Raw genomic sequence first — 15,467 nt, forward strand, 5'->3', positions numbered from 1 at the left:
TACTCTATATAGAAGACCCCCGAAACTCCATTGAAAGACTTCTAGATGTAATAATCAAATTCAGTAATGTAGCTGGACACAAAGTCAGCACTCAAAAATCAATAGCACTGGGGTGGGGATTTAGCTCAGTGGCATAAGTGTCTGCCTTGCAAACAGGCAGTCGTGAGTTCAATCCCCGGTACTGATAAAAAGGAAAAAGACACACACACACACACAAAAAAAAAAAAAAAAAAAAAAAAAAAAATCAATAGCATTGCTGTACACAAACAATAAGCTCACTAAGGGAGAAATAAGAGAAACTGCATCCTTCACAGCAGCATCCAAAAAAAATGAAACACTTATAAATCAACCTATCAAAGGAAGTAAAAGATCTAATCAGTAAAAATTATAGTATTCTGAAAAAAGAAATCAAAGAGATTTCAGAAAATAGAAAGACATTTCTTATTCATGGATAGGAAGAACAAATATTGTGAAAATAGACATTCTCCCAAAATTTCATACAGATTTAATGAAATTTCAATTAAAATACCATGAGCATATCTTACGTATATAGAGAAATCATTCCTAAAATTCTTCTGGAACCAGAGGAGTCCTACAATAGCAAAGACAATTCTGGGCAACAGAGGCAAGGCAGGTGGCTTCATAATCCCTGACTTGAAGTTAGATTACAAAGCTACTGTGATAAAATCAGCATGGTATTGGATTCAAAACAGACCTGAAGATCAATGGAATAGATTAGAAGATAAAACTAAAACTACAAATACACTCAGTCACCTTATTTTTGACAAAGGGGACAAAGACATTCATTGGAAGAAAGATAGCCTCTTGAACAAGTGCTGTTGGAAAAACTGGCTTTCCATGTGCTGAAAAATAAAATTAAATCCATGCCGGTCACCTTGTACTAAACTAAAATCAAAATGGATCAAGAATCTAAACATAAAAACAGAGACACTAAATATACTAGCAGACAAAGTAGGACAGACCATGATGACAGAGGGCTCAGAAGAGAATTCATGAACAAAAATGATACTGCATGGGAAACACTTCCCAGAATCAACAACTGGGATCTCATTGCATGTCAAAATAAATCTCCAACAGAGTGAAAAGAAAACTCACAAATTGGGAAAAAACCTTAGCCAACTGTCCCTCAGACAAAGTACTTCTATATAGAGCATATAAAGTAAAAAATCAGGCCCCTGAAATTCAATGGCCCAATCGAAAAATGAGCATCTTGAGATGAATATACATTTCCCAGATGGAGAAATACAAATAGCAAATAAATACATGAAAACATGTTCAATATCATTCATCATTAGAGAAATCTAAATTAAAACCACACTGAGATTCCATCTTACTCCAGAAAGAATAACCGAGATCATGAAAACCAACAATAACAAATACTGGAGAAGCTATGGGGAAAAAGAAACACTTCTGCACTGTGGGTGGGAGTATTAACTGGTGTAACCAGTGTGGAAATCAGTGTGGAGTTTCCTCAAAAGGCTGGTATTGGAGGTCCTGTTTTACCCAGCTATTCCACTTCTAGGCATATTCCCAAAAGAACTAAAAATATCATATCACAGTGATATATACAAAACCATGTTTATAACAGAACAATTTGTAATAGCTAAATCTTGGAAACAACTCAAATGCCCATCAACTGAGGAATGGATAAAAAAAGATGTGATGCTTTTATACAATGGAAAACTACTTAGCTATAAAGAAATACCACACTGAGGCTTTCATAAATAAATGGATATGACTTGAGACCATACTTGTAAGTGAAATAAATCACTCATATATGTAAGTATTGCATTATCTCCCTAGTGTAAGAAACTTAAAGAGTAAATAAGATACAAAATCTTCAATAAATATTGTGAAAGAGTAAGAAACTGCTCAAATAGGAAAAAATAACAGGAAAAGAGAAAAAAGGAAGAGAAATGAAATAAGATATAAGCTTGTATGTATACATTTAAGATTACTAAGACATTGCACTACTAATTCTATTAGTTCTTGGAACAAAACAGATAATATTCACGAGGTTAGATCAGTTTTGCCTGACCATAGCTGGCAGTTCAAATAAGACTTACAAGAATAACTATGCAAAACAACAAAATAGTTATGTTCCTACCACCTTGTTTTGAAAGCCTACATTGGTATTGCTTTGGTTCTTAGATATAGTTATTTATTTATTGTTTTGTTTTTCCTCCTGTTCAGATTGGATATATGTACATGTATAGGCTTATATATGCCTAGAACTTCACCTTAGAGTTTACAAGAATTGATTATAGTATGTGTGATAGTATGAACAACTACACTGAAGAAAATAAGACACAATGGTAGCCATTTATGGTTTTTTATCATTTTGATTAAAAGTGAATAATAATGTTTTATTCTTGGTTTTGATTGGTTTTGCTGTTTTCAATTATTTGATTCCAATATATATGAAGATACGGACAGCTATTTTGAAGAAAGCAGGAGACATTATGGTAGCCATTATTGATTTCCTAGTGTCTGGTCTTGAAAGCCCTTAAGTCTCTCATTCTTGTGTTTTGATTGCTTTTATACTATTTTATGTGCATTAACTTATTGTGTGTGAAGGTATGAACAACTATTTTGAAGAAAACAAAAGACATTATGGTAGCCACTGTTGATTTTCTGCTGTGTTTTTCTGAAATCCTGTGTTATTTGCATTGTTTTACTATGCTCTACTTCTGTTTTGTTTTGTTTTGTTTTCCTTGTTTTGACTTATTCTCTTTAAAATAAAAGAAGACAAAGTAGTACTCTATAAAGGAGAGTTTCTTTCATTTTTTTTATGCATAGTGATGTTCATGTGCTTCATTTCTTAAAGGAATTTCTTTCTTTTTTTTTTTTTTATTTTGCCTTGCTTATTATTGAAGACTTGAGGCTCAGTCTCTATGAATGCCTTATGTTTGTGACAAAGTTTTGGTAAGCTTATAAGAATAACAAAGGTATGTAAAACATTCATAAACAAGAAGTTTTTCCAGAAATATAAAGTGAGGCAAATATCACTCTGCAAAGCTCTCTGTTTCTTCCTTTTTAGACCATTAGGTCTCCTCTGGAATCAATGTCTTAAAGATTTTCTTCACTAACGCAAGTATTTTACCCCAAAATTTCACTAGAAAAACTGAATTAATTCTAAACTGTCCTGAGCCAAAAACAATGGTAGCTCTAGATTATATTTCAGGAATGAAGTTGGATTGTTTTAGTGTTTTGGTTAAAAGTTTAAGTGTGTAGACTGAATAAAGCTTTGTGTGTCATGCTGAAAGATCTTGAATGACCAGTAAAATTAAAAATGAAGCCTTGGGAAGGAGGAGTTCTGGATAAAATTTCTGGAACTTTGGCAGATTTCCTAGTGAAAAATGAATTAATGAATTTAGAAGTGAAAGAATTGGATAAAATGACAAATAACTTAGTGCTCATTTTGATCCCCAGAAAACACTGCTATGTGAAAGGAAAGAAGCAGTCCTCTTTGCTCCTCTGGAGTTCTGACTGCAAAGCTCCATGAAGAGGTAGAGAATGTGCCTCCCACAATTCCAACTGGATAAATGGCAACATTATGGTCCCTTAAATAACTATACAAGGAATTTTATGCAAATCATTTTCCTTAAGCCATATTGTTACCAGGAAAATAAAAAGGCTATACCCTTCACATGGAAAAATAAAAGACCACAATGCCTAAAAGACTCTGGAGGCTTTAAGGAAACATTCATATCTATCAATCAGAATAAATAATAAGTAAGTTCCAATCTACCTGCCATGATTCATTTCAGAAGAAGTGTTATGCTGTCTCCTTTTAAACTGTCAATTTGTTTTAAGTACCTAAGTAATAAGATTTGTCTCACATAATATTGTCTTTCATTAAATAAGAAAACAAAAAGAATTAAAATTTGATATTTAAATTCTCATAGTCATATGAGAGTCGTAGTCACATAGAGAAAATGTGTCGTGGTTCACATTTTTCAAGTGTAAAATTTCTTTAAATCCACAAGCAATATCTTTTACATAATGTGCATGACTTCCAACACCATTATAATGTTCAGAAATAATAAGAAACAAAGAAAAAGTAACTTTTCCTTTCTGTTTCTAAAGCCTTTGCTTTTAAATAAGAGGCACACCTGTTAAAGCTTAATTTAAAGTAATCACAGAATTACATGCATTTCAAAATAAGCCAGTGCAATTTACCTAAGAGAAAAACATATCAGTGCAACATTTATTCTTAGGTTTATGAATTTAAACCTAAATTTGTATAATTGCATAATTTTGATATTCTAGCTCTTATATTCATTTTGATATTGTAATTTACTAACATGTTAATTATTTTAACTGATTTTTCCTACAATTTAAGGGAGGTAGAAAATTTGTATAAACTCAAAGTAAACTACTTCATGGAAGAGAAATGAGAATCCTTAAATTTCATATATTAGAAGATGCAGTAGTTATAAATTTGTTCATAACATTACATATCATAAATGTATGAATATATTTGTGGGTAAAAGACTTCCTCTGCCTGTTACATGCATGGGAGCTACAGAAAAACAGAAAAGTTGACCTTTTCTAAGGGGAAAATACATAGAAGACACTGTCAAGCATTAAAAAGAAGACCCTAAGTAACATATTTCTACAGTAGCCAAAATGTAAATTTAAGTAATAGAATAAGTTTTGTGACATTAGGATATTCTAATTCTTTGAGTAATAGGTTTGTAAAAGAATTTCATTTTACTTTAGCTTTTCTAAATCAATGTTCTATAAATCTATGAGGAAATTTATAAAACATGTTAACATTTTCTTATTCTCTTTTCATTAGCACAGTTATGAAGTGACAGGTAAATTTATCAGTAGTAAGGTGTTATGATTTAGTTCTAAAAATTTCTCCCAAAAATCTCATGCTTAGAATTAAGACTACTGGAAAGTGACTGAATCATGGGCTTATTCCATGATAAATTCATCAGTGGATTTGTTCACTGAGTTCATAGCTGACCATTCCTTTTTGAAGTGGAGATCTGATGAACAATTTTAGGGAGCAGGAGGGGAGGTAGTTACCTGAAAGAGTGTATTCTTGTCCTCTCTTCCTGCTTTCTCTACTCCCTGGATGTCATGAGTTGAGTAGCTTTCCTCCACTGTGCTCTTTCTGCCTTTTGCCAAACACCCATGGATTGAATGTTCTGAGTCCATAAACCAAAGCAAACCTCTCCTCTTTTAGATTGGTTACATTGTCCTAGCAATGAAAAGCTAAAACACAACTTTACTTTTGAAACCATAAACATTGAGAGTTAGAATAAACAATTTTACTATTACCCTCAGTATAAGGGGAAGAAAATGGACGGCTATAATCTGTGTTCATTTTCCTCTAAAGTTTTCAAGTCTCATATACAGAGCATATGTATGTGGAATGCTCCAGGGTAAATTTTAAAACAGAAACAAACCATGACATTTATAAACATTCACCAACACTCAACTTGATTACTTCAGACTATTGTAAATTTGTAATGGATCAACATCTGTGACTATTTAAAATTTATAATAGGGGAGAGAGTATGTCTCAAGACTTTGATTTTACTCTCTTGTCATGTATTTTTACTATCCATATTTCATCTAGATCCCAGTAACTGTATCCTCTTGTATATCAATTATTGAATATTGACATGGCAGAATCTATTTTTTAACCGATAGCCTCTATTTGACAATTAAATAATTCTAGTACTTTATTTTATTATCCTCTTCAATATCGATATAGTTTTTGTTTTTCTCCAATCTATATGACTGTAAACAATAGCAGATAACAACAATAGCAACAACAGAAACTTTTAAGTTAAAGTCATCTATGACAGTAAGAAGAAACACCTAAAGGACACGCAGGAAAAGGCGGCAGATTCATTTACATATATGGGCACCAGTCAGGATCCCCCCATACTATCATGCCCTGATCTCTGATGGTCTACAGGTTATATGGAATAAGCAACTAAGCAACACAGATGCTGAATGGCTTGTCAATTGGGGATTAAAACGCACATCATAGCGGCCAGCTATACATCACAGTGACCAGACATGTTTAAGAAAGAAGAGTAACAGGAACTGTAACAGGAAATATTACTTGAGAAACCATCAAACTGAAGTACTGCCTAGGGTGTGGCACCCTCTACCACACACCCACTGAGTATGTAAAACCCTACTTAATGTGACTAATGTAATTTTAGCTCTTATTGCCTTAAATAACTTGTTCTATTACGAATGACAGTTTTCAATCATTTAAGTGAGAAATGACAGTAATAACTAAAGAATTTTTAATTAATTTTAACCATAAAATATCAATGCATAAAGTGAAAATATGGAAAAAGAAAAAGATGAAGATTTCTATTTTATTTTAAGTAATGTATTTCTCTTAGTTTATGTTTTAATACTCATCACTTGCACAGTATTTATGAAGTGAACAAAATTGGAAAACTGATTATATACTGCGTTCTATGCCAAAGTAATTAGTTTTACAGAAGTTATTAATTTATTTTAGTATTTGAGGATTATCAGTATTTCACCCTACTCTGTTTTTGTATTTCTACATTATTGTATCACTGAAATAATTTTAGGGGTGTTATATTCTATAACATTCATAAACAAGGCATTTTATTTTCATCTTACTGATCAGTTGCTTAGCAACTACATGGGAGAAACCTATCAAATTTGATGTCTCTCTTAGGAAAATGTCAGCAAGTAAAACAGTGGTTTAGAATTTTTATGATAATTTAGAATTTTACAGTCTTGGGAAAATGAATAACTCATTTATATTTTAATGGTTCATTGGATTTTAATAGGCTTTATTTTTGTACGTTTGAAACAATTTTCTTTTGACTTCCATTATTTGAAAGTTAAATGTATTTGTTATATTTTCAAGAGGTGTTATTCTAAATATTTGATTTATTCATGTATTAGTTCTTAGAGAAAAATCTCTTATAATAAAACAGTTCACTTAGTTTTACAGAGCACCTACTATATTTAAAGTATTATCATGGATTATGGATGGATAAGAATGATTGATTTCCACTCAATTTGTTTAAATTTTTTTTGTGCCCAGATGTATTGTTATTACAATTCACAAGAAAATGTAGTGTCTTATAAACAGCAAGAATGAAAAGTATAGAAACCAAAAGAACAAATCAAAAATTGTGTTTCTGATGCAACTCAAAAATAATTATATTAAATTTGGGTAGTACAACTTCAACAAGAAAATGAAAACATTTCTAGATTTAAAAAATCAAAGATTTTGTGAATTCTTTTTAAATAAACATTAGTAAGTTAAACTGGCAATACCTGTAAAGCCACCTAAACAAATTCTCTTAAAAGATTTCAATAGCATTAGTATATAATTTAAAATTAGTACATAATTCTAAGTAGAATTTCTCTTACACACATTTTACAATTAATGAAATATCTGCTAAATATAATTTACACCATCAAATAAGACATATAAAGTATCTACAGGGAATATAGCACTATAATTATATTACAGTTGAAAATATATGTATTTCAGATACTGAATGTGATAATTGATATTTATTATACTATTTCATTTATTCAATTAACAATACTTACTAAGCCTATACGATAAACAGGAATTAGTGCAGGCTATAATGAGTCAGAACCAGAGAGTTGCAAAAATGTTTATGTTTTTTATAACTTCAAGTAATTTGCTACATTAATAATAAATTTAACTATTACTTGTATTTTGAAAAATTTTATAAATAAGTTCATGTGTTAGTTGCAACAGTTTAGTAAAGCACTGTAAATATAAACAGAAATAAAACCAATTGCTTTCTTCAAAAATAAATTATGAAAGATACCAAAGGAAAAAACGAACAACAACCAAATTTTGTAACAATATAAATACTCAAACTATTCCTCATCAATGTATGGTCAATAATAATTCCTATAGATTATGAAATGGATATTATATTGAAGAATCAGATATTCTATACAGAAAATAAATAAAATTTATTCTATAGAAAAATACTGGTTACGATGAGCATCAAAATCTCATGAATGAAATTTCTTAATATTTCTCTTGTAACAATGTGCTCAAGAAAATTACCAATGGGCCACCGAGATTTAGGAAAGAAGAGAAATTTACTTCAAAAGCCGCAGTGATCAGTTAGCTCTGGCCATTGGAGCTGCTGGCTGGCCCTGATTCCCTTGTTCTGGTTTCTCACACATTCCTGAATGAATTCACAAGGTATGGGGGTTACCTTGGATACTAGCTTTTAGTATCCCTATCATTATTTTGGAACATTACAAAACCTCCTTACTCACCTGGTTAATTAACACACAGAATGTGGGCCTCTGGGTGGTTTGGTCACCTTGAGTTAAGTCCATTTGTTTCCCTTTTTCATAGTTTTAATGACCAAAAGGGAGAGGAGGAGAACTTTTCAGGATTTGGCGAAAGCTCACTCTCTTTTTGAAGTCTATCTGCTCACTAAGCATCTAAGATATGATCTATAGATCATAAAATAAGAGACGTTTTCACAACTTGGGATGAGGCTTGGGGTGAGGAGTGGGATACAAACAGAAAAGGGCAAAGAAAAAGCAAATCATGAGGATTATGAATGCCCTCTTGCTAGACTTACAATGTGAGAGATTCGATAAACAAATCTTATTTCTCATCCTTGAAATATTACCTTGTTCTCATAATTTGTCTGTTTGACTGGACAATTCCATATTGACGGAATAGTGAAAGCTATTACCAAATCCTTTGACTTTCAAAAAATCAGGAAACAAGTTCACTGAATTCAAGTTGATTCTAGTTTCTAGTGTTTACTCATTTTCTTAAAACTTTCTTTTTGTACAAAGCAATAGCTAAAATCAATTGATCTATTTATTGGAGTGAATTACAGTTTTGTCTTGGAGTTATATGATTTTGAAATCATTTATTTATAAGATACACTAATTAAAATAGAGATTTCATATGAGACTAGAATTAATGATTTCTGATTTAAAGGAAACAAAGATAATAATACTTCCCATGATCCTCCCCAAATGCCTAACCTCGTAAGGAAGAATTGAAGGCAATGTACCATGCTGATAGCAGGGCTTTTCGCTCTTCCCAAAACTCATAAAACCAGCAGATCAAATAACATTAAATGTAGATAAAAGTCACAAAATGTCACAGTCCTTTCTCCAGGATGTGATGTGAGAGACTGTGGAGTATTCTCAGAAATATCCAAACATCACTGAGAAACTGCTAAAACACCAAGGATTCCCTTCTTAATTGAGAAGAGCCTGTGGGTGTTAAGTGTAGAACAAATACAATTTAGCTCTCTATATGTTGCAGTGTTTCCTTTAGGCTCTCCAGGTCTCACAGCTGCCTTTTACTGGGTTCTCTCCTTTGTGTACAAGGTTCACTCCTCTGTGTTTAAGGTTCATCCAGTGAGGATAATGTCAGAAATTGTCCTCGTGTCTTCCTCTTAGGTTTGACCAAAGCTGTGGACACAGAGCCAATTCTAAATTTAAAATATTTTTTTATTTCTTTGGCTCATTTTAATTGGTCTTACATGTGAGTTTTTTCTACAACCTTTGTGATTTCATCTTTTACTTTTCATTGTGATTTCATTACAAGTTCGAGTGCAAGATGAGCAACACAGTGAGCTCAAAGCCAGCCTGAACTACATAGTGAGACTCTGCCTCAAAAAGACAAAACAAAATAAAGTGCAACATATGAAATTATCATTAGTACTGCTGTACTCTCATTTTTATTATAAACCAAGTATTCTTTTAGTATCTCTTTATAAATTCTCAATTCTATCACCTTTCTGAGTTTTGCTATCTTTTCTTTCTTTCTTACTATATCAGCTATTTTATGTGTGATGATGTAAGTTTTTCTGGCTTCTTGTTCAAAATTTCTTGCTAAACTCTTTAAATTACAATATGCATTTAGAGTAATCCAGATAATTTTCATCATTTCTTCCTAGTTGTTTATTGGTAGTAGTAGCTGTATAAAGGCCACACTGAACTTTTAGATAAATTTGTAAAGAACTGGTATTTTTACAATGTTTGGATTTAAATCCAAAACTTCACACATATATTTTAATATTAAGCAACATCCCAGCCCTCTAAATTTTTAATCCATAAATATGGAAAAATTGTATCTTTTAAAATTTCTAATGTTTAATTCCTACCAATATTATTTTTGTAATATAACTTTTTCCTAGATTAATTTTCATGTATTTGATAGTTCATGCTTGATTTAAAAACATTTTGACAATGGATTGTGACAGCCATTCCAGTACATTGAACTCTACAAATACATTCAAGGGCAAATGGGAGTGGATGAGTAACTCTTTGTCTCTATCCCTTGAAAGGGAAAGCACATAATGATGGACAAAGGGCAGCATAAGATACCCACAGGCAAAATGTTATCACATGCATTCTGTGTGCAAAATTGCTAGGAAACCACAAGAAGCACTCAGAAGCTTCTACCAATTCTGTTTTCTAAGAAATGCTGAGAAGAATGTGAAGACTGTGTGTGGTACAGAGAAAAATCTGAAGATATGGCAAAGATAGACAAACCTATTATGAAAAAGAAACGCAAACTTAACATTAGTCCTACCGAAGAACAAAAGCAAAGTTCAAGGATCACAATACATCCAAGATGTTCTTCTGCCTTCTCATGTATTTCTGAGTATAACCCCAAATCAAAGAGGACATCCTGGGCTATCATAATTGCCTTTACAAAGAATATGGAAAAAGTGTGGAATAATACTACCTCAGATGACAGCAGACGTCTGCCAACAAGGCTGTTTCCTGAAAGAAAAATAAAGGAATACTGATGCCTGTTCAACTGAAGCAAACCCTGAGGCAGTCAAAGAGAAAACACAGGTGGGGAGGAATTTATCAAGGCTGAAAAACTGAGAAAAAGGAAGCTGCAAAGGATGACGCAAAAAGATAAAAATGTAATTATGAATGAACCTGTTCTAGCACATTTTTCTAACAGTGAAACATACAGTCTTCTCTGCATCTAACCCATGCCTTTAAAAGTATCAAAATGCAAAAAAACAAAATAAAGAAAGAGAAAGCATCCAAGAAACCCAACAAATTTGATGTAGGTTAGCTCTTTATGTACAGCAATTTGAATGTCATTAATAATTTTTCAAATAATATATGTCAGCTTTGATTTTTGACATCTTATCATATGCAATAACTCAATAAATGATGGTTTAATTTCTTACTCATACATTTCATTTAATTTCATTTTTATGACCTAACTTCACTGACTCAAGTGTAGTATTTTATATAAATTTTGTCTTTTTCCATATTCTTTTAATGTGGTGAATTACATTAATTGCATTTGTGATGATAAATTATCCTTAGTTTTGTGACATAAATTCCACTTAGTCTTTTCCAGTGATAAATTATCCTGACTTTCTTAGAATGAACCCAATTATTCATTAGTATCACTCAATTTGGTGTGGTAATATTGTATGAGTTATTTTTAAGTATAGGATCATGAAAGAGAATGACAACTTTGTTATATTTTGACATTAAATTATTCTCTGGCCCAATAAAAAGAGTTGACAAAGAAAAGGATTTTCTCTCCTTTTCTATTTTTCAGAATTTATGTCTATTAAAAATGCATAAAAATATTTTCTATACAGGTCAGCTTTGTTTAATACACTCTAATTATTACCTTTATTTGATCCTTGCAACTTGAAATAATTGTGGTTATATTAGGTGTACACATACCATTTTAGTCAATGCTCATGTCATTTTTTCTCTTCAATTTACTTTGAATTAAGTAAATATATATTCCTAACTCATTTACATTTGCAGTTGTGTTACATCTTCATTTTGCTGGTTTCAATTGGGATTGAACATGATTTCTTCACTTTTCAGAGTCTAAAGAAAATTATTGTTTTGATAATTCTCAAGCATTATTCATGATGAAAAGCCTAAACTCCATTTTTCTATATCATTTTACATGAGTGTTATATATTGATTTTTTTAATATTTTAACTCTGCAATACACTACTATCATTGCATTGACAGTCTGTCAACCACTATAAATATTCATACTTCTTCTGATTCTCTTTATTCCTACTTAAAATTACGTGTTTCCTTGAAATTTTTTGCTTCTTAAGTATCTCCATTTAACAATTTCTGATAAAAATAAATTGACTATTTAAGTGCCTGGAAATATGTTATCTTCCCATTTATTTTTAAAAAATAATTTTGCTAGCTTAGTAATTTTTTGATACTTATAATATTTAATTCAGTTGTCTTCTTGAAAAGTCCCCTTGAAAGTCAATATAAGTCATCTGGAATTAGAACTGCCCTAAGAATTTTCTTCGTTTCTCATTTTCCATAACTTAACCAAAATATATCTTGGATCTTTTTAACTATTGGATATATATATATATATATATATATATATATATATATAGTTGTTGCTATGATTATCTGAGTTTCTTGAACCTGTAGCTCTACAGTTGGATATTTTCAGTAGTACTGAAAAATATTTTGACAATGTTTCTAAGCATTTATCTTTGGGTCGTCTTTCCTACATACTGGAATATATGTATAAATATACATACAGATAAAGATATACATACAAACATAGACATAGATTTGCTACAGGTTAACAAAGATATATACAGATACAGATGGAAACTTTAGCACATGACTCACAATATTTGTTATTTTTTCCTATTTATTTACAGTACTTTTATAACTATAAATTTAACTTGCAAGTAAGATAAAGTCTGTGGCATTCCAGGACATCTAATAAGATAATACTAACTCTTGGTTAACCTAAAGCTGTTAAGTGATTTATGATGTTAGTTATTTATAATGTACATATCTGTCAACATCTTATACTATTATCCACATCTGTCGTGGTGGAAATCTAAAATGCTCTCCAAAATTCTCATGTGTATGGAAGATATTATGATGATGGGGGTGCTGCACTCATTGGTGGATTCCATAGCTGAATGTGGTGTTAGGAGGTCAGGCATGATTCTTCCCGTTGCTTTATGTTCCCAGGCTGATATGGGCTTTTCTTCTACAGTATCTCTTGTCCATCTGTTCCTGCCTTGGAGCCAGCAGTCTGTGGACTGAAACTCTGAGCCAAAATCAATCTCTTCTCTTTTAAATTGTGGGTGTTGAGTACTTTATCTTAGTAATGAAAAAGTGACTCAGACAATATATCTATACATATATAACTACATATATCTAACATATATGTAGTTTGCTTGTGCTATAAACCATTACATTGCCGAGTATTGGCAACTGGACAAACAGACCTAGCAGAACAAAAAAGACTTCTTAGTGAACTTGATCACTAAGTGATCTAGACTAGTGTCTAGACCTCACTGAGGTTGACAAATCCCACAGAAACCAGTGGGGTATATTCCAGGAAATTTATACAATTGCTAAGAGCCCTTGCACTTTTTTCCTATAATCCTACTATCTATCTTTCTTTTACACACACACACACAGAGAGAGAGAGAGAGAGAGAGAGAGAGAGAGAGAGAGAGAGAGAGAGAGAGAGATTTTCATAGAAACCCTGAAATATTTAAACTTGGATATCTGAGTTACTTCAGTTAACATTTTAAAGAGAAAGAAATAAGTGGTATTATAATCCAGTGCAGACAATGTACCTAAAGGTGTACCTTGACTTAGTACAATTGTTTTTACATATTTCATATGTTCTGTAGTCTATTAATCTGTGTGTATGATAATATAATTAACTTTTAAGGTTTTATAAGATAAATAGATCTGATGCAGGAAAAATGTAAGGAGGTAGAAAGAGGAAGGAAAAAGAAAGGAAATGAAATGAATTAAGTACATGTACCAATCACCTGTAGTGAATGTAATTGTTATATTATGTATTGCAAATATGTACAAATGAAAGTCAAAGAAAAAAAAAAAACTTGCAATTTTTGAAATTGTTTGCCTAACATTTTGTTCCCATGACACCCTATCAGCTTTGCCTTTGTATGAATATGTCATGTGCAGGATTTTGTGAATGCTTTCAACCCCTCCACTGCTAAATAATATTTTAATGTCTGTACTACTGTTCACATATTTTCTATTACTGTGTTTAAAGTCTAGTTAAACTGACATTCTCTTCTCTCTGACCTGCTCTGCAAACCATCCAATAAATTTCATTTCAGATACCAGACATTTCAGATTTTGAAAAACATTTATTTTATAAGATGCCATTTTCTATATTGTATATCTTGCCTGGTTAATTATTTATTTATTATCACATTAATGGGTGCTCTGGTATTGTTCTTTTAAGAGCTTTTTTCCTTCAATGAGACATCTAACCCTTTTTAAACTTTTCTTAGTTTTAAAAGTGTGATTTTTCCATTTGTCTCTGATCTCTTAATTATTTAAGACTTAAAATTTTCCATTGATTACCTCTATAATTCTATTCTGAAGATTCTGATACTGTTTAAAGGTTTATTATAATTATTGACATCTTTTAAACCATTAGCAAAATCTGTTTATGTTTAAGAAGTGTTTTATTTGTTTATATAAATGTAATTCAATAATTTTTTGCTTATACAAGATGCAATCCTAACAGGGAAATATGATAGAATCTAAGCTTAAAATTATCTACTGATAGAAAAAAATGTTTTTATATGAAACTGAAACCCATAGATTTCACAAAGATGAAATAATTTATGTTTATCCACCAAAAACACAGTGAGAGAAGAAATCAAAAGGTTAATTAAAGAAATGCTAAGACCCTCTCAAGAAAACACAGAGGGAAGAGGGGAGGAACCAAGAAAAGGAAAAGAAACCTTTGATGAAGAATAAAACAAAATCTAGAATACGTGAAACAGATCCAAAGAGATTACCAGGAAACTAAAAACTCCATCAAAAGCTGGCAAAATGCCTTGGCAGAAACAAAAGTTAGCCTTTTGAAACTTGAAGAGAGATTTACAATGTGTGATCATGAAAGAAAAGACCTATTAAAAATAACAAAGAACCAAGCAATAACAATTCAAAGGCTAGAAGATGACAAGAGGATCTATAACTTAAGAATAAAAACATAAACAAAGAAGCAGAAGTAACCACAAACGAATTACAAAGACTATGCACAGAAATAAGTAAGGAAAAGCTCCCAAGCATAGGAAAAAGAAATGATATCCAGATAAATGAGGCATACATAACTCCAGCCAACCTCAACCAAAACAGATCTACTCCCAGACATACAATAATCAAGATTCCAGAAATCCACCACAAAAATAGAATATTAAAAGCAGCCAGAGAAAAGAAGCAGATCACCTGCAAAGGGCAAATCGGCAAAATAATGACAGACTTACCACCTCAAACTATTAAAGACCCTGAGGGAAATAGTCCAAGCCCTGAAAAAAAAATAACCTCCAACCAAGATTAATGTAGTCTGAAAATCTCTCTCTCAAAAATTAATGGAAAAACAAGATGCTTCCAAGACA

Source organism: Cavia porcellus, unplaced genomic scaffold (assembly GCF_034190915.1).
Source record: "Cavia porcellus strain 051 isolate PalLab524CR breed Dunkin Hartley unplaced genomic scaffold, mCavPor4.1 scaffold_24, whole genome shotgun sequence".
NCBI classification, from domain to species: domain Eukaryota; kingdom Metazoa; phylum Chordata; class Mammalia; order Rodentia; family Caviidae; genus Cavia; species Cavia porcellus.